At 35.5% G+C, this 19,490-nt stretch overlaps 1 protein-coding gene across 1 annotated transcript in view; it reads right to left on the minus strand.

Moving 5' to 3' along the window:
• Nucleotides 1–19,490, minus strand: part of TMTC2 (transmembrane O-mannosyltransferase targeting cadherins 2) — a gene marked incomplete at both ends in the record, with an annotated part of 448,300 nt that overhangs the window by 68,580 nt on the left and 360,230 nt on the right. The gene's annotated exons all lie outside the window — the stretch shown is intronic.

Raw genomic sequence — 19,490 nt, forward strand, 5'->3', positions numbered from 1 at the left:
ATATTGAAATATGCTTATTTCTTATACTTAAATAATGCAAAAATGATTAAAAGAATATAGGAAGACAGGCTTTGTAACATGTCCCTCTAAGTTAGACTTGGCAACATAAGTGGAGTAAACATTATAAACTTTTGAAACTACTTTCAGTTAAGCTATGCATAGTGGTGATTATCACAGATAGAGCCACACAACTCTTAAACTGCGCCTCAAGAACTGCTCTGTAATGCTATCCTGAAAACATACTGTAAAGGAAAAGAAAACATAAAATTTGGCCTAATTTTGAGGCTGCAAATAGAGTAAGCAGAAACAATGGATTATTGTTCTATATACCTAGGAATTTATTAAGAGCAAAAATAATGATGTCAAGCTTTATTTGATACAGATATTCAAATAAAAACCAACATAAAGGATGACAGAAATGTGCTATAAAACTGTCTATAAAACCGCACAAGTGTGGGGTTCTGATCTAATTGTTATCTCTTGTTGGTTGAGGCTTCCTTTTTGCCTATAATTCAAGACTTTCACACCAAAAAAAAAAATTCATAAAAATGAGTTTCAGTTGTGAGCAGCACCCAGATATACAAAAACCTTAGAAATGGTAAGTGCTCTCTGGTGGCTAGAGGAAGAGCCACTATTTGCTGATTATCTAATAACTTACAAATGACCTGTTTACAACTGCCCTTACAAGGGGAAAATATATGCCTTAGTCACAATAATCAATAGTCACTGAATGATTTAAATATTTTTAAAGTTCAATTAGTTTAAAAAATGGTGCATAAAGAGAAACAGAGGATTAAAAAACCTCCTACATAAGTTAAGGAACAAAGACTTGGACTTGGAGAACCCTTAGTTGTTTCTACAAAAGTGTCACGTCACTTCTTATTCTCTGTGCCTTACTTAACTGCCAAGATAAACAAACCTAATTCTTGGCCACAAAAATTATTATGGAAACAGAGTTATAAATAAACACTTACACATAAAAACATTATTAGTGAAATCCCAAATATGTTAACTATAGATATGTAGATATGAGATAAAATTTAAAGTATATGCTTACTTAAAAATTATAAAAGAAGATGCATATAATCTGTGGCATACTGAGAAATTTTCCTCTCCTCATATATATCCTAGTAAAAAACACCAGGCTAAGCCCACCCTTCAGTTAGTTATGCTTACTAGCAATTATTTGTAATTAAATATAAAATTAATTGCTACTTGTCCTCAAACTACAGTACTTAACAAAGTAAATACAATAACAAATATATTACTTATGTGATATTTATACAAAGGATGACATAAAATATTATTAATGTTTCTTTTTCTTTCTAGGCATCATTAACTTTAAAAGGTAGCATATACTAATCTTTAGGAAATGTAATAATTAGATGAATAATGAAAATAGTTTTCTTTAACATTCATTACTCCAGAATAGAGAAAGAAAAGGAGATATATTGATTTTGGTAAAAAAAAAAAAATACACACACACACTAAAAAAAAAAAAAAGGACAGAAAGAAAAAAGAGTATGATTTCTATTGTGTCCACACAGAAAAGGAGAGGGACACTGGCAGGCTGTTTAAATGAGGAAGACAATGACCGCCAGCAACATATGGGGTCAGTTTACAAGCCATGCCCAGGGCAAAGCATTCCATGCTTTTAAAATGCCAAACATCTTCAATGTTCAACAGCAAAAAAAAAAAAAAAAAAAAAGGAAATAGCCTTAACTATTGTGCAAAATCAAATATGAAAATTTGTCATAATTTAATAACATTCTTTATGCTGTTAGTTTTGCCATGCAATATGAACTTTGCAAACTTCCTACACAGTCCAAAAATTACAAACATGCATAATTTTTAATATTGCAAATGATTACAGTAAAAGTTCCCATGTGGACATTTTACAGAAGTAGAACTCATCCATCATATTAATATGCAAAAACGATATTATAGCATATTGGTTAGGCATTTGCAAAATTTCACAATTGTTTTCTTAACTTGGTGATATTATCACAATTGTCTGACATTGGTGTTCTGCTATAAAAAAGACATAGAATATTGTTAACTGTGAATCATTTTTTAAATTGAATATCAATATCTGATCCCATATTAAAAATAAGTTGTTATTCTGCTATGGTATACATTGACTGATATAAATAAAAATATAGCCCAGAATTTATGAAAAGTGGAGTAAGTAAACATTTGAAATTTCATATGTAGAGGCGAAAGAGAAAAGATTCACATAAATAAGAAAAATAACAGTAGAATAGAGAAAGGGAATTAGAGAGGGAGGAGGAGAGAGTAAAGGGGAGATTTGAGGAAAGAGATAGCTCAAACAATCCTATGTAAATTAGTGAAGTTAACAATACCAATTATAATCTTAAAAGGGGGTAGGTGGAGGAGCAGGGCAGGATCCAGGGGGAAATGCACTAGGTGCTATGTACATATTGGTCTCTATCACACTAAACTTCGATATGATATATGGCTACAACATACCAATACAAATATATTTAAAAAAACAGCAACAACACAAATACAGAAACAAAGATATACTAGCTTTCTTCTAATAATGACCCAAAGAACTTCAAGTGATAATTTATTGCGGAATAATTAGGAACAAATTCTGCCCTTATCACTTATAGAAGACATCCCCTCAAATCACTTCTCAACCTACAGTGATACCTATTATTGGCTTCCACCAGACACTGGTCTCTTCAAACACTTATGCTTCCCATAGTATGATCTACAGATTTATATCCTTATTTATCTGAACTTTGTGCCCTCTAAGGTTGCTTGGCCTCTAAGGTAATGTCCCACCCGAGTCTCTAGTTCCTTCTTGTCTGTCAATTATAAATAAGTATCTTTCAATTTTGTACTCTAAATATTTTCTTCTTTGTGCAGTGTGTGTGTATGTGTGTGTGCGCGTGCACGCGTGCACGCATGTTTAACAGGGTCTCAGCTAGGCATGGTGGGAGGGTAAGGCAAGAAGATTACAAGTTCAAGACCAGCCTCAGCAAAACTCTCAGCAACCTAGTGAGACCTTGTTTCAAAACAAAAGAAATAAAAGTCCTGTGTAACTCAAAGGTGGAAGAGCTCTGAATTCGATTCCCAGTATTAAGTACATATACACTCACACAAATAAAAAACAAAAACAAAAAACCAGAATTTCTCTAAATTGCTGTGTTGCCCTCAAACCTGTGATCCTCCTGTCTTAACCTCCCAAGCACCAGGCCTAGGCAGCCTTTTAAGACAAGTTTCCAATAATATTAAAATCGCTATGATTTAGATTCACTGTTAAGTTGCCATCTATACCATACCACTTAATAGAGTAAAAGAGAATATTATTAATTATGCTTGAACAAGGGTGTAGATAAAAATTATCCTAGTATGTCCATCCCACCTAGAGCTGAGACAGGAAGTTGTGACTCAGACCTCTCTTCATCATCAAAGCTGGGAAGCGATCTGTTTGCACAAAATGGTACCTAAACACTGATAGCAGCAGACATAGGACTCTTTCCTGAAAAATTACTGTTGAGCCCACCAAGACTGAGGCGGGTTCTGAGGTTTGGTGAGTAGGAACAGCTACTGGGGCTCAGACACTATTGGTTCCATAAGATGGGGCAAGATCCTGAAGATGAGAGTAAGCAGGGGAGGCAGACATTTCAGTCCATGCACACTGGTGAATTCTGCAAGGCTTGGACGGTTACTTTGTTCACTGGTCTCTAGCTTTAGTACATATCAGAATCAACTAGAGGACTTGAGAAGACAAGAGAGCAAGATCTCTTCCCAAGAGTTTCATTTTAACTGAGTCTAGAAAAGGCCTGAAATTGGCATTTTTAACAAGTTTTCATATGATGCTATGCTTGCTAGCCATATCTGCACTTTTGAGAATCAGGGTCTTATGGCAAAAGTATATTCATTAAATATAAGTTTACTCTTTCAAAACCTTTAAGAAAGGTAGAGTCTTATCACTCCCAAGCAAGAACAGATTTCTGCGAAATGATTTCTTTTTTGCAGTACATAAAGGTATTTTTTATATTTAAAAATTGAGTATTTCTGCAAATAAGAAAAATTTTAAGTAAATTATATTTTTTCTTAGGGGTGTAGTTTTGGTACGACACTTAAGTTTTGTGGTTAGTAATTTGTCTTTCCGAAGTTAACTATCATCTTACTTCATTGTCTCAAATCAAGGGAAGAAATGAAAAAGGGAAGTGAGAAATTGTAATGAAAAAAGTCATGCGAGTAGAGAAAAATAGAAGATGAATAAAAAAGAGGAAGCATTTTCTAGAGTTCCAGAGAGAGAGAGAGAGAGTGGAAATCTCCTTACAGACTAAAATGGGAAGAGGAGAAAAGTGACTGATAGTTTTGAATTCAATGTTTCAACATCAGAGTTACATCTTCTCTGGACATTTCTTTTATTCACTGAACCATTACAACTGCTTGTTGAATTTCTAACAACATTTCAATATGACAGGCCTATGAAGATCAATCCTCCAGTAATTCCTGGATTTAAAAAACTCTGTCTGTGAGGCAGAAATCTGTAAAACTGTAAGCTAGCCTTAAGCCACAGGATCAAATGCAGCTTTGTAAAAATGCTATGCAGAAACTCCCTAGATTAGTCAGGACTGGCATTTTTAGCTAAAATACTATTTAAAAAAAACTCACTGTAAAGATCAATGCAACTAAATTAAAGACTAAGACAATCTACTATAGATTATTTTTATGGGTGTCACGAAGATGCAATTCTCCTTAGGAATAATCATTTCTAGGTAGCTTTAAAAAAGGTTCAAAGGCAAATGATAATTTTATTTGCAAAGTAAACAACTATAATAAAGCATTTACATTAAAATATTTCCCATTGGAAGACAACATTTGGACACTGAAATCTATCAAGAATCTTCTGACTTCTACTGATAATACCTTCTCTCAAACCATCATCTTGTCCTGGATTATAGCAATTGCCTTCTGGATGATCCCTATACTTCTGCCCTAAAGCCTATTGTATATTCTTAAAATGGGGTCAAATTGCTGCATTCCATAGCTTATCCAAGCATCCTTACACTGGCCTACATATGTTGATATGATTAGCACTGGATTCTCTCCCTTCCTCTAACACATCAGAAACAAAGACTGCAGCTCCAAAGTCTGGAAGAGTCTTCTTCCAGATATTTCAGTAGCTCATGCTCTTACCTCCTAGTACATTGTGTAAGTTTAATAAAGATAGGTTCAATGACAAGGCTAAACTAAATGACCATGTCTCTTAGTGGCTTCTTGTTTCAAGAGCAAGATAGAACCTAGACAGTACATCACCAGGCACTTTCCTAGTCAATTTCCAGTACCACATGGTGATTTTAGGCAAGGCTGCAGCAAGTGCTCACAAGTGCTGAGCACTGTACAATCATCAGGGGTGCTACTCACAGTGAAGTTTCCCTGAGGGGTGCCTTCTGGACTGGGGTGCCATGCGATGTTGGTTTTAAATCTTCAAATTTCCCTTGGAAGGCATCAAAATAATCCAATTATATCTTCAAAGATGTCTTAAATCCAAAGTACTTCAAAGTATGCAATTTAGCTAAAAACTATTATACCCTACAGTATGATGGACTAAATCCATCAATTTGAGACTATAAGAAGAAATCATCTGGGAGGAGATAGTTTCTTCTCTGGGTTAATATATCAAAGGAATCCACATTGTACCCACAAAATTCTAGTTACGGTGATACAGTGGGAGAGGGTACAAGAATAAAAGGAAGATTTATTCTTGAAACACTTCTCATGTATTGGAGGAAAAAACTATAGAGAGAGTTCAGCCTCAAATGAAATAAATTGGAAAGGGGAGGCACAAAGTAGAAGAGGACACATGTATCATTTCTGGATAGAGATCATTTTTTTGTTTGATGCTGCTTCCTCCTCCTCATCCTCCTCCTCATCCTCCTTGTCCTCCTCATCCTCTTCCTCTCCTCCTCCTCCTCCTCCTCCTCCTCCTCCTACTACTACTACTACTACTATTACTACTTCTTCTTCATCATCATCATCATAATCATCATCATCATCATTATTATTATTACTTTTATTATACTGGGGATTAAACACAGAGGCATCCTACCTCTGAGCTATACCCTAGCCCTTGTTATTTTTTATTTTGAAACTGAGTCTTGCTAAGTTGCTGAGGGCCTCCGAGAGTTGTTGAGACTGGTCTTGAATCTGTGAATCTCCTATCTCAGCTTCTCATGTAGTGGGATTATAGGCATGAGACACTACACCCAGTTCAATTCATCACTTAAGTTTTAAAGACAAAGAATAAAGGGCATAACTTTTTCATTGTTGTTTTGGTGGTACCGGGTTTCCTGGAACCCTTCTACCTCCGGGCTACATTCTCAGACCTATTTTATACTTTTTTTTTTTTTAAACAGGATCTCTTAATCCAGCGTGGCTGGCTTCGAACCTGCGCAGTCCTCCTGTCTCCACTTCCTAAGTGTGGGGATTACAAGTGTGCGCCACCACGCCCGGCTAAAGGCAATACTTAGAGATATTTCTTGAACTTTACCAAGAGACTATAACTGTAAAACAGCAGCCAGATCATGAAACAAAACATTATTAGCCAATGCTTTAACACATATGCACAGGTATAAACTTTCTCAGCAAGAATACAAAGGCACAAGAAATTAAAAGAAGGATCAATACGTGGGACTCCATTAAACTGAAGAGCTTCTGTATAGCAAAGGAAACTATCAAGAGCCTTAAGAGAGAGCTAAAAAGGGGAGAAAATTTTTTCCAACTACTCCTCTGATAGAGGACTAATATATAGAATATACAGAGAACTCAAAAAACTCAATGCTGAAAAAACAAATAACCCAATCAGAAAATGGGAAAATGAACTAAATGGACACTTCACAAAAGAAGAAATTCAAATGGCCAATATAAAAAAATGTTCAACATCATTAGTAGAGAAATGCAAATCAAAATTACCCTGAGATTTCACCTAACTCCAACTAAAATGGCAATCATTAAAAACAACAAACACGCTTGGGAGGCTGAGACAGGAGGATCGCGCTGGTTCTAAGCCAACCTCGCTGGCGTAAGAAACCCTGTTTCCAAATAAAAATATAGGTCTGGGAGTGTAGCCCAGAAGTAGAAGGGCTTCCAGGAACCCCAGTACCCTCAAAACAACATCAATAACAACAACAAATAACAACAAATGCTGGTGAGGATGTGGAGATGTGGAGAAGTAGGAACTCTAATACATTGTTGGTAGGGTTGGTTGCAAATTAGAGCAACCATTTTGGAAAACAGTGTGGAGGATCCTCAGAAGAATGGGAACACACTTACCATATGATCCAGCAATACCACTTATGGGTATCTACCCAAAAGAATGAAACCAAACTACCAAACTAATGCATGTGTATCTAATGTTCATTGCTGCAAAATTCACAATTGCCAAACTATGGAACCAGCCAAGATTTCCATCAACAGATGAATAAATTACAAAACTCTGGGATATGTACACAATTGAATTTTACTTAGCCATAAAGAAGAACAAAATTATGTCATTTAAAGGGGAAGGGATTGAAATGGAGAACATTATACTGAGATTAGTCAGTCACAAAAAGTAAAAAAATTGGGTGCTCTTCCTAATATAAAGGATCTAGGGTGAAAAATGGTCATAGGAGGAACTCTAGGCAAAAAGAAGAAACGTTAGATCAGCAAATAAGGCCACTTAACTGAGGGGGATATGAAAGGGGAAGAGGAAAGTTCCCTATTTTACATGAAGTACATTCTGTAACATCGTATCAAAGTCAATCACTAAGCAAAAGATGAGAAAGAGGGAGGTAGGAGGGAATGGGGTGGAACTGGGAAAGGGCTAAATGCATTGTGTGTGCATTTATGTTTCTACCATTTTGCATCCATAAAGATATATGGATCCATCCATCCAGTTCCATCCATTTCCCTGTAAATGACATAATTGTGTTTTTTCTTTATGGCTGAGTAAAATTCCATTGTGTACATATCCCCTAGTTTTGTAATCCATTCATCTGTTGATGGAAATCTTGGTTGGTTCCAAAGTTTGGCAATTGTGAATTGTGTAGTTATGAACATTAGATGCACATGCATTAGTTTGGTAGTTTGGTTTCCACTCTTTTGGGTAGATACCCAGAAATGGTATTGCTGGATCGGTAAGTCCATTCCCATTCTTCTGAGGATCTTCCACACTGTTTTCCAAAGTGGTTGCACTAATTTGCAATCTCACGGACAATGTTTTAGAGTTCCCATTTCACCACATCCTAGCCAACATTTGTTGTTGTTTGTGTTTTGAATGACTGCCATTCTAGTTGGGATTAGGTGAAATCTCGGGGTAAGTTTCGATTTGCATCTCTCTGATTGCTAATGATGTTGAGCATTTTTTCATTCATTTATTGACCATTTAAACACAATTATGTCATTTACAGGGAAATGGATGAAACTGGAGAACATTATGTTAAGTGAGATTAGTCAGTCACAAAAAAATAATAAATTAGATGTTCTCCCTAATAAGCAGAAGCTAGGGAGAAAATGGGTCATAGGAACTCTAGATGAAGAAGGAAAAACTACAGATGAGCAAATAAGGTGACCAATTGAGGGGGATGGAATGAGGAGAAATAGAAAAATTCCCTAAGTACATAATATACATTCACAAACATATCGAAGTCAATCACTAAGCCAAATGTGAGAAGGAGGGAGGGGGGAGAAAATGGGGTGGGAATTGGGGAAGGGCTAATGGGGTGCTGTGTGCATTGCATGTATGCCTATACCATTTCATACTCCACTAAAATGTATGACTACAATGTACCAATGAAAAATTAAAAAAGAAAAAACTTTAAGATGTATGTACCGATTAAAAATTGAAAAAAATAAAACAACCAACATTACCGGCATTCTAGCAATAACAGCCTGTGCTTGGGAATTTTTTAATATTCAGATGACATGGGAAGAGATATTTAGGCAATGGTGGAATTATTTGGGCTGACTGATTTCTGTAACACGTAGCAGTTATTAAGAAAGGAGCTTGGGTAAAGGGCGACTGAAGCAAGTCTTTGGCATGGTGTTTTTATTAGAGATGCATTCCTGGTAAGAGAGGTTTGGTGATAAAGCAGTGGTCACAGTTTAGACTCACTGCACAAAGGAAATGTTTCTGCAGGGAGAACGTGTGTTAACTGATCCTACTTATGCCTGGGAGGGCTATAAATATGGAGGGTATGCTTCTTTCTCTGCCTGTGAAGGGGGCTATGCTGAGTGATTTTTCTGAGCCTCGGTTGCCTGGGCATTTTCAGTATGGCCTCACTCTTTAAAACAAATCTCTCATCTCTCCCATTAGTTTTCCTGCTTTGGCATTTTTCCCCCCTTGGCAGCCTGAGTTAACAATAGTCCCAGTTTTTTGAGTCAGACCTAATGTGATAAATGTGCCACAGTTATTGGCCAAAGAAACAGGTGGCCTAGGTAAACAAGGAAAAAACACTCAGGAGATCCGTCTGGACTACTCATTGTGGGGTCAGGAGGCTCCTCATCTGTCCTTAAGTGAACATATGACCTAGAATGGTTCCAAATTGGACAGGTGGCAAGAGAGGACCATAGTGCAGGGGAGATTAGAGAATTATCAGTCCAGGGCCCTGTGCTCAACCAGAGATAAAGGTCAGGAAGGTGAATACATTACCGAACTTATTTCTCCCTTGGCTCTTTACAAAAGGTATTAGAGGTAGAAAAATATTGATGTAGTTATAGTGCTATCCAATGGGGAGTAGGAATTAAACTGTAACAAGAAGTGGGGAGACTGAGGAGGAGCTGATATTAGATAAGGGAGGGGAGAAGGAGGATGAAGAAAAGTGAAAGAAAGGACAAGTAAGGAAAGTAACAAGAGTCCATTGTAAGCTGGGCGTGGTGGCTCAGGTTTATAATCCCAGTACTTGGGAGGCTGAGACAGGAGGATCCCAGGTTTGCCGCCATCGTCAGCTACTTACTGAGGCCCTCCACAACTTAGCAATACTCTGTTTCAAAATAAAGAATAAAAAAATAGGGCTGGCTGGGGGTATAGATCAGACGTAGAATGATCCTGGGTTCAATCCTTAGTACTGAAAAAAATAATTAGATTCAACATGGATTAAGGTTGTTTCAGAAATTAAAGTAAGTTTCTGCTGAGTTTCAAATTATCTGCAGTGTTTTGTCACCTACAGATGAAGAGGAAACACATCATTAATGAGAACCAGGACCTCCACAGCGATGTGGTGGTGAGCAGCCTCTTCACTGTAAGACATTTTGCATTCTTACAGTAGGTATTTGGAAGAAAAGGGATTAAGGACACAAAATGACCCCCAAACAGGTGCTGTAGTCCTTAAAAAAAAAAAAAAGAGCGAACTCTGAGACTAAATGGACAAGGGAAGGACCATGGGAGCCCAGTACTCACAGCCTTCTCCTAGGAAGAGCTCTAAGTTTTCTCATTGTGCTACCACGCCATCTTTTTGGGCTTTTCTGACATTTTCACATATAGATGTGTCAACCAGGCTCAGAGCAGATAATATCAAAAGACACAAACTTTGAGAACAATTATTTAATAAATAAAACACAGGGCCTCAGCTACTTAGTGAGGCTCTTTGCAACTCAGTGAGACCCTGTATCAATATAAAGAATAAAAAATAGGGCTGGGAGTATAGCTCAGAGGTAGAATGCCCCTGAGTTTCATCCCTAGTACTGCAAAAATAACCACAAAAAACAAAAACAAAAAAACCCCAAAAAACAGAAAAAAAAATATGAACAAGAATCTCAAACTTCATTTAATCACTAAATCAAAATAACCAGTACATATGCCAGGCGTGGTAGCACACACTTGTAATCCCCGCGCTTGGGAGGAGGAGACAGGAGGATCATGCAGGTTCGAAGCCAGTTGCACTGGCTTAAGAGACCATCTTGCCAAATAAAAAAGTATAAAAGAGGTCTGGGAGTGTAGCCAGGAGGTAGAAGGGCTTCCAGGAGCCTCAGTACCACCAATAATAATAATAAAAAAAATAACCAATACATAAACATCAGAGGTATGTATATGTTCCTATTTTTGTGTGGTACTGGGGATTGAACCCAGGGCCATTCGACTGCTGAGCTATACTTTCAGACCTTTTAATCTTTTGTTCTAAAACAGGTTCTGGCTAAATTGCTAAAGGTCTCATTAAGTTCCTGAAGCTCGCCTAGAACCTGTGATCCTCCTGTAATCCAGCCACCCAGAACTGGACTTACAGGTGTGTACCACCATATGTAGCTTGTTTACTATTTAGTAGCCACAAAACACAAATTGTACTGATGCTATGTACTGATGCATGAATTTCATTCATGCAATGTATGAAATTCTCTACAAACAGCTATGTTGGGATGGGAAAAACCTCTGTGACTGACCCCGTTATTAAGAAAGCATTTACTTAGGATAATAAAAAATATCTAGCACTTACCTTAAATAGCAGTTTGGGCTACTAGATACAACGTCTACACTCTTACTTGTAATATTACTTATAATCTCCATTTTTCTTACAAAGAATTATTTCTTTCCTCTCTGGGCCTTCTGCTTGTGATGGATAAACATTTTTTTCCCTTTATCTTAGGATTTATTCTGTCTCATCTTTCTCTAATTCTTGTCCATTATATGCCTGTCCCATACTTTTTACTAAATGATACATTTTCCTGAACATTATAGTTATTATTATAATTTTAAAATAATAATGTCCTTTTTATAATTTATTGTGTATATATTACATATTATTTACTTTATAAAATTGTAGGTAAATCACCAATTTAGGCAGTAGCAATCAACTCCAGATTAACAAACTGAGTAGAGGATAGTAGAAGAAGGTTTACCATGCTCAGGGGGATAATCCCCAGTAGGGCTAGGTACACATTATCCCCAAAACCATGACTTGCTGTCCAAAATCCACAGCATTCTCTGTTCCTAATCCAAAGCTTAATTCAGTTCTTATCTGGCTTTTGTGGCTTCTTAAGTCCCACACAAAGATTCTTAGCAGAACTTACCCTAAGTGTGAATAATTTAAGATAAAGTAGATTTTTTTTTTTTTTTGTGTGTGTGTGTGTGTGTGTGTGTTACTGGGGTTTCTGGAAACCCTTCTACTTCTGGGCTACATTCCCAGACCTATTTTTTATATATTTTTATTTGGAAACAGGTTCTCTTAAGCCAGTGAGGCTGGCTTCGAACCTGCAAGATCCTCCTGTCTCTACCTCCCAAGCATGGGGATTACAAGCGTGCGCCACCACGCCCAGCTAAAGTAGATTTTTTTTTTTACACATAAGAAAAGTGGAAAGCAGAGATGAGAAAAGAGAAGTGTGGAACTAACTGAAATCCAGTCCCCACCCCGTTTGTTTTACTTTCTTTTATGAAAGCAAGTTAACTGACCTACCTATGTGAGGCACAATGAGATACTATGGCAGGGCTGGAGCCCCAAGACCAGGGCCAGCATGGTTGTCAAGTCTTTGGTTTCGAGCTACATTTTTCACATTTTCAAATAGAGACAACTTTACAGAGGTATTAGAAGGACTAAATGAGATGCTGCAGGTGAGGTTCTCAGAAAACAAAAGTACTCAGTAACTGATTACACGATTACTGCATTTGAGGAACTAACATATAGAATGCATAACATGTCCATAGAATGTATTATTAAAGTTAATTATGAAAATACACCATTTAATAGAAAATTCATGTAAGATCCTTCCTCAACTTAATCCTTCTTGATTTTTTATGGCTTAAACTTTACACATTGAGTTCTATGAAAAAAATCTCAAGAATTCTTTGGTTAATGTAATAATTTTTCTTGGTCTCTTTTCTCCATACTACCTGGACAACAGATGAGATGTTTGTTTTTTTTCACATTTTACTAAAGTGAACAAGGAAACTTCACAAAGGTAATGTGCTTGTTTTTGAAAATTTGAAAGAATAACTGGGTGAGGCTGCTCCTCGTTTCCTCCACTTCTCCCCACTGTCCTCTCCATGGGCTCCTTTCCTCCTTCCCCTTTCAGGCTCTGCATCTGCTCTGTGGACATCAAGGTGGTGTTCTTCCTCCCGAAGGTCCTCAAGAACTCAGCATTCTGGGTCAGTGCCACAAGACTAATATTTTAGAAGAATACTATCTTTGTGAGTTTCAGGAAAATCATAAACACATCATGTACTTGAGAGTCAGGCTGGTCTTAAATTCCTGCTCTGCCAATTCACTCGGCAAAGACGATATGAGCTTCCAGGTAAATTCTTTATGCCTTAAATCTTGCGTCTATAAAGTGGGCATGATGTAATTTCTACACATATTGGTGAAGTATCTTATAATCCCAGCATACTTTGCAACATTGTCATCTCTTCCTCATTTTTGTTTTTTTGAAGAGCTATAATGAAACTTGATGAGTCAGAGTTTATATCATCTTACCAACGTGCATGGTCTTATCAATATTTTACATGTTTGCATAAGATTTGGTGGCAGAGTAACATGACATAAGTAGCACTGTTCAGACTTTACTATAAATTGGAACTAAAATCCTGGGTACTTTATCATATGGCTCAGTGGCTTCACTCCCTCATCTATAAAATGAACATAGTCAGGTATCCTGCCCATCTAGCTTTTGTGGGAATTAATTATATATATATATATATATATATATATATATATATATATATATATATGTGTGTGTGTGTGTGTGTGTGTGTATTTATATATAATTTATATTTTTATATAAATTTCTCAGCAGAAAAATTACTAATTGTTTATACAACTTTTATTTGATAAATTAAAATATTTTATAATATATATTTATCAAATGTATTATATTTGATCAATTCATTATGGAATATAGTATTTAAGAGAGCAGTCACATAAGATCCTTTTACTTCTTATTCCTTTCTTCTCATTTATGTTTACATAAAAACTATACTAAATAATTGTGGATAATAGTTAGATTACTATAATAATTTTCCTATCTACCTGAAAATTAGGTAAGATGTTTGCTTTTTTTACATTTTATGAAACTATATATACTTTCACAAAATGTACTCAAATAATGGTCTTATTATAGAAATATTTAAATAGAAAGCAATTGGTCACTCTTACTATGAATTATATTATGATGTGCACCAGGAAAAATAAAAAAACAATCAACCAACCAACAAACAAACAAACCACAGCTGTAAGGGTCCAAAACACTAAAATATCCAGTGAGTTTGTTGAGTATGTATGTGTGTACACAAAGGTATTGCTAGAAATTAAATTCTGGGCCTTGTACTTGCTAGGTAAATATTCTACCACAGAGCCACATTTCCAAGTCTTTTTTAACTTTTATTTTGAGATAGGTTCTAAGCTATCCATGCTAACCTCTAAATAGTGATCTTCCTAAGTCACTAGAATTAAAAGTGTGTGCCATCATGCCTGACTTAGAACAATCATTTCTAATATTACAGTGTTTTTATTTTTGTTTTGCTTTGATTGTTTTAATAATATAGTTATTCTGTAGAATTTAATTATAATCTACTAGCAATTTTGAAAATTTTACTTAATAGAATATAAGAAGTAATCTGTTATTACATATACTTTATACATTTAATTCAGGATTTATGATATTTTATTAAGTGAGAATATGCCCATTTTAGCCATTTCTCCTTTTGAAGGCTTTATATATACTCTCATTATTGCCTAAAATAAATAACAAGGTCCATGCTAGATTCTTAAATTGCTGATAATATTAAATAAAGAAAAACATTTTAATTAAAATATAGTCTTTTAATTTTTTATTGGTACATTATAGTCATACAGATATCTTAATGGGGTACAAGATGGTAGAGGCATACATGCACATATCACTCATTTAAAAAATCCTCAGAATAAGTGCTGGAGCAGTTTAAGAGAACTGTTATTTGAATTTGAATTCCTTTGATTTCTAATGATATTGTATGTTCATCTATCTTTTACGACCAGTTGCTCTTTCTTTTTGAGGAAGCATTGTTCCTAGACCTCACTCTATGTGTTCTGTTTTCTTTGTAGCTTTACAGAGTTTTTCAAGCCTCACATAAATTGTTCTTTTATTATTTGCTTCTATGAAATTTATTTTCTAACAGTTTACTGTCTGTCTTTTAATTGCATTTCTTTCTCTCTCTCTTTTTTTTTTTTTTGTGGTACCTGGGTTCCTGGAAACCCTTCTACCTCCGGGTTACACTCTCAGACCTATTTTATATTTTTATTTAGAAACAGGGTCTCTTAAGCCAGCAAGGCTGGCTTTGAACCTGTGTGATCCTCCTGTGTCAGCCTCCCAAGCGTGGGGATTACAAGCGTGAGCCACCATGCCCGGTGTAATTGCATTTCTTTTTGAAAGCACATTAGACCTATAGTTTTTCCCTTACTCTTTTCTAAGAAACTCAGTCTCTTTTCTGTTTCTTCCTATTTTAATCATGGGAATATTTTAATTCTAAAAGGCTTTAAAAATATTTTAGAAAAATACACAAAGGAATGAAAATTAAGTCATATTGGTTTATTAGATATATTTAATAGTAGGAAAAATAAAATAGCTTGGGACAACCTTTAGAAAACACCTAATTTAATTATACTTCTGTGAATTGTCTATGCTGCAATTTGAATAATAAAGGGACAATAAACAGTGATTTTTATATTAAACACTTAATATAATTATAATTTCAAGGTAGTTTGCAAAGAACCACGCAAAATATATTTTCATTTTTAATGAAGGTACTACCACCATATCATAATTTAGTTCATTATTTAATTATTTTATGGTTTTTATTTTATTTTTGTAATAGAGATGGACCCAGGGGCATTCTACCTCTTGAGCTAAACCTTCATCCCTTTTAATTTTTATTGTTTTGAAAATTGAGGCTGATTTGAACTACCTGTGATCCTCCTGTCTCAGCCTTTTAAGGACTTGTGTGTTCTATCATGCCCTGTGTCAGTACTTAATTTTAAAAATTACTCTGCTTCTGAAGTGACTACAAAATGAGATGATACAACACAATCTTGCTCCATTACCATCATCCAATTTGATTTAATTACGAATAAAAGAAAGCCACAGCCCTCTCAGCAATTTAAGCCATGAATCATGTTAAGCTTCTTTATTCAAGTGTATACAGACAAAAGACCAAACCTAATATTTTAACAATTTCCTCCAGTGTTTGCTTTTTGAAATGAAAAATTATGAACCATCCTTGAGCAAAACTGGGTTTGACAACAGCCGAAATTTCTGGGATTAAAAGTTGAAAGAGATGGATTTTTCACATTTTTCCTCCACTAGATACTTAAAAATTTTTTTCGTCATTGATCACGGTATCTCTGTGGTAGTGCCCGCTTGTAATTCCAGCACTTTGGAGGCTGAGACAGGAGGATCGCACAGGTTCAAAGCCTGCCTCAGCTATTCAGTGAGGTTCTCAGCAACTTAGTGAGACCCTGTTTCTATATAAAGTATAAAATAGGTCTGGGAGTATAGCCCAGAGGGAGAAAATCCCCTGAGATCCACCCCCAGTACCACCAAAATAATTTTTTTCTTATTTAGGAAATCACATAAAAATTCTAAAATTTCTATCTTCTTAGTCCAATGTAATTGGGATCTGGCAATGATCAAAAAATATTTATAATGGGTAGAGAACAAAGTGTTTGATAAACATAGTAATGCATTCTCAGGATTATAAATTTGACAGTAGATTTGATTAATTATAATCTGGGAAGTTATAGTTTTTTTTTTAATTCTATACTTTCTTTGAGCTCAGGAAGAAGAATGACATAACTGATTCTCACTTTGAGGAACCGTTTAATGATGTCTACACCATCCTCCCTGTTGGCAATGCCTGAATTTTTCTAATATCCTTATAAATGTCACATATGGAAATTTCCAATGGATACTTTTCATAACCCGAGAGCTCTCATAATTTAGACATTTCTCCTTCTATGGAGCCATTTCTAGCTATCATCTTATTTCTATCCTTGAATTATTTCCCAGGTGCATTCTATATCTTCTGCTTTAAGCATTTTCTCTGCTTTAATGTTCTTCATCACCACTATCCCTCATTTCTACATTTTTATCTGGTGAGTTCCAATTCATCATTCAAATAGACGGTAAATGGAAGCTCATCAGGCATAGTTTCCTGCACCCCAGCCCCCTATATCAAGGACCCTTAATTATGCTATTTCTTTAAAAAAAACTGTAATAAAATCATTATGAAAGTAGAGCTGGAAGCTTGAAGAGGCTCATGAATCATTGCTATATAGCTGAACACCTGGAAATGAATAACACCACCCAGAGAGTATCAGTAAGGAAGAAAATGAGGCTTCAGACTTTCTTCTAAGTAAAGAGGTTCAGATGAAAAAAAAGAAACTGCCCAACTCCATGTAAAAGAAAATGTCTTCTCAAGCATTTATGTAAATGTTTTTAATGCTTTGTACTTCTGTCCTTAAGTTGTTGTGTACACAGTAGGTACCTTATAATACATATCTATTGGCTACATTGTATTAACATATATCAAATTTATTACTGCATACTTAAAGATTTATAACATATTCTACTTGAATAGCTTTTTATTATTATTTTAAAAATGCACATGCCTTGGCCTTGATTCTATTGACAGGTGCCTCTTATTAGAGACAAAGGGATCAACACATAATGCCTTGAGTCACAGGCCCCCATGAGACATCAGAACACCAAATCCTCAAACTGAGACTGATAAACCAAAATTCTTTACGACTTTCATAACTTCTGGCTTACGGACATGGGAATACATTGTAAGCTTGAGAACAGATGAATACAATATTATACTATTACTGATAGTATTATTTCCTATACATTCTTTAAAATTCTTGATAGAAGAGTGAACAACAGAGAATCAGAATACTGAAAGCCCACATAAAGATTGCTTGCTTTTTTATTCATTTGTAATGGACACTGAACTAAAGGGCATTCTACCTTTGAGACACCTGTTGCCATTTTATTTTTGTTTTGAAATAGAGTTTCACTAGGTTGATGAGAGTCTCACTACTTGCTGAGTCTCTCCGTGAATCAGGAATCCTCCTATCTCAGTTTCCCAAGTACTGGGCTTACAAGCATGTGCCACCATGCCTGGCTCAAATTAAGTTTTCAAATTTAAAGAAAAGGGAGCAGAATATGGTGGCATCTGCCTGTAGTCCAGTCCTTGGGAAACTGAGAAAGAAGGATCATAGATTCAAGGATAGCCTTAGTAATTTTGCAAGGTCCTCAGCAACTTAATAAGACCTAGTTTCCAAATTAAAAAACAAAACAAAACATTAAGGTTGGGGGTATAGTTCAGAGGTAGAAAGCCCCTGGGTTCACCACTAAATAAACAAACAAACAAACAAACAAACAAATAGAATCTGAATTCTAGAGATAATATTTTTTCTCCAGAAACTACAGGTACCAACACTTAAGAAACTCATTTGAACTGACTTGCAAATCAAGGTGAGAGAAAGAAATTCACCTAGCAGTGACACTTCTTTCCCAGACACAAAAGGGTAGATTCAAATACAAGTAAATAATAGCATTTTAAGTATCATCTTCTAATCACCTCTGCAACCAGTATAAATTTCCATAATTCCCTCTGTGTAGTCCCAACTGGATAATATTTTCTAAGTCACTAGTATCATTAACAAGCAAACTAAAAGCACATAATCACCCGCGAGAGTGAATTTCCCATAAAACAAAATTTACACAGTTTGGCATTTTCATTGGCATTTGCAAAAGCATTTTAAAAAGACTCAAAACACATATTTCATTTAAATGCTTATTTTTAAGCTGAGGAAGTGTTTTTATTCATTCAATCTGTGGGTATAAACACCCTGAGAATATATATAGCCAGTAAGTTGGCAATGAAGTGATATGAGAATCATAGTACATATTTTTTGGACAAAAAATAATAAAATTCAAATGGAACATTCTTTCAGTGTGTTTGTATCCCTGATCCATTCTAGAATGCAAAATATTCCTGAGCTCAATAAACATTTATTGCACATTATTAAGAATATAGCAAGATGCTGGATATTGATGGTTAAAAAAAAGGAAAGCCAGGTCCTCCCTAGTCTTTATTTATAATCTTGTAAAGGAGGAAAGTGTGTAATTTCATCATAAATATTTAGATTCCCACAACCAGTCCAAAGTCCAACACCATTATCTCTTGTCTGAAACACAATAGCTCTCTGAAGAGTTTCTCTCGCTCTATTCCAACCTATCTATACTCCTGTCTTTCCCGAGTGTGCCTTCTGTTACTCTTAGAGTCGAATGCAAACACCCTGCCTCAGTCCACAAAACCCTCTGTGCTTTACTGCTTTGTCTGTGGCCTTGTCTACTTCCCTATCTGGTTCAATATACTGCAATCATGAGCACCTTCATTCCCTACTGTGAACATTGTTTGTTCTTGACTTGGACCTTGAAAATTTTTAATTTTTCTGTCTGAATCTTGCTCTTGAAGTAGCTGACTTAAGGTCTGAGAT

The sequence above is a fragment of the Muscardinus avellanarius genome, assembly GCF_963383645.1.
Source record: "Muscardinus avellanarius genome assembly, chromosome: 11".
NCBI classification, from domain to species: domain Eukaryota; kingdom Metazoa; phylum Chordata; class Mammalia; order Rodentia; family Gliridae; genus Muscardinus; species Muscardinus avellanarius.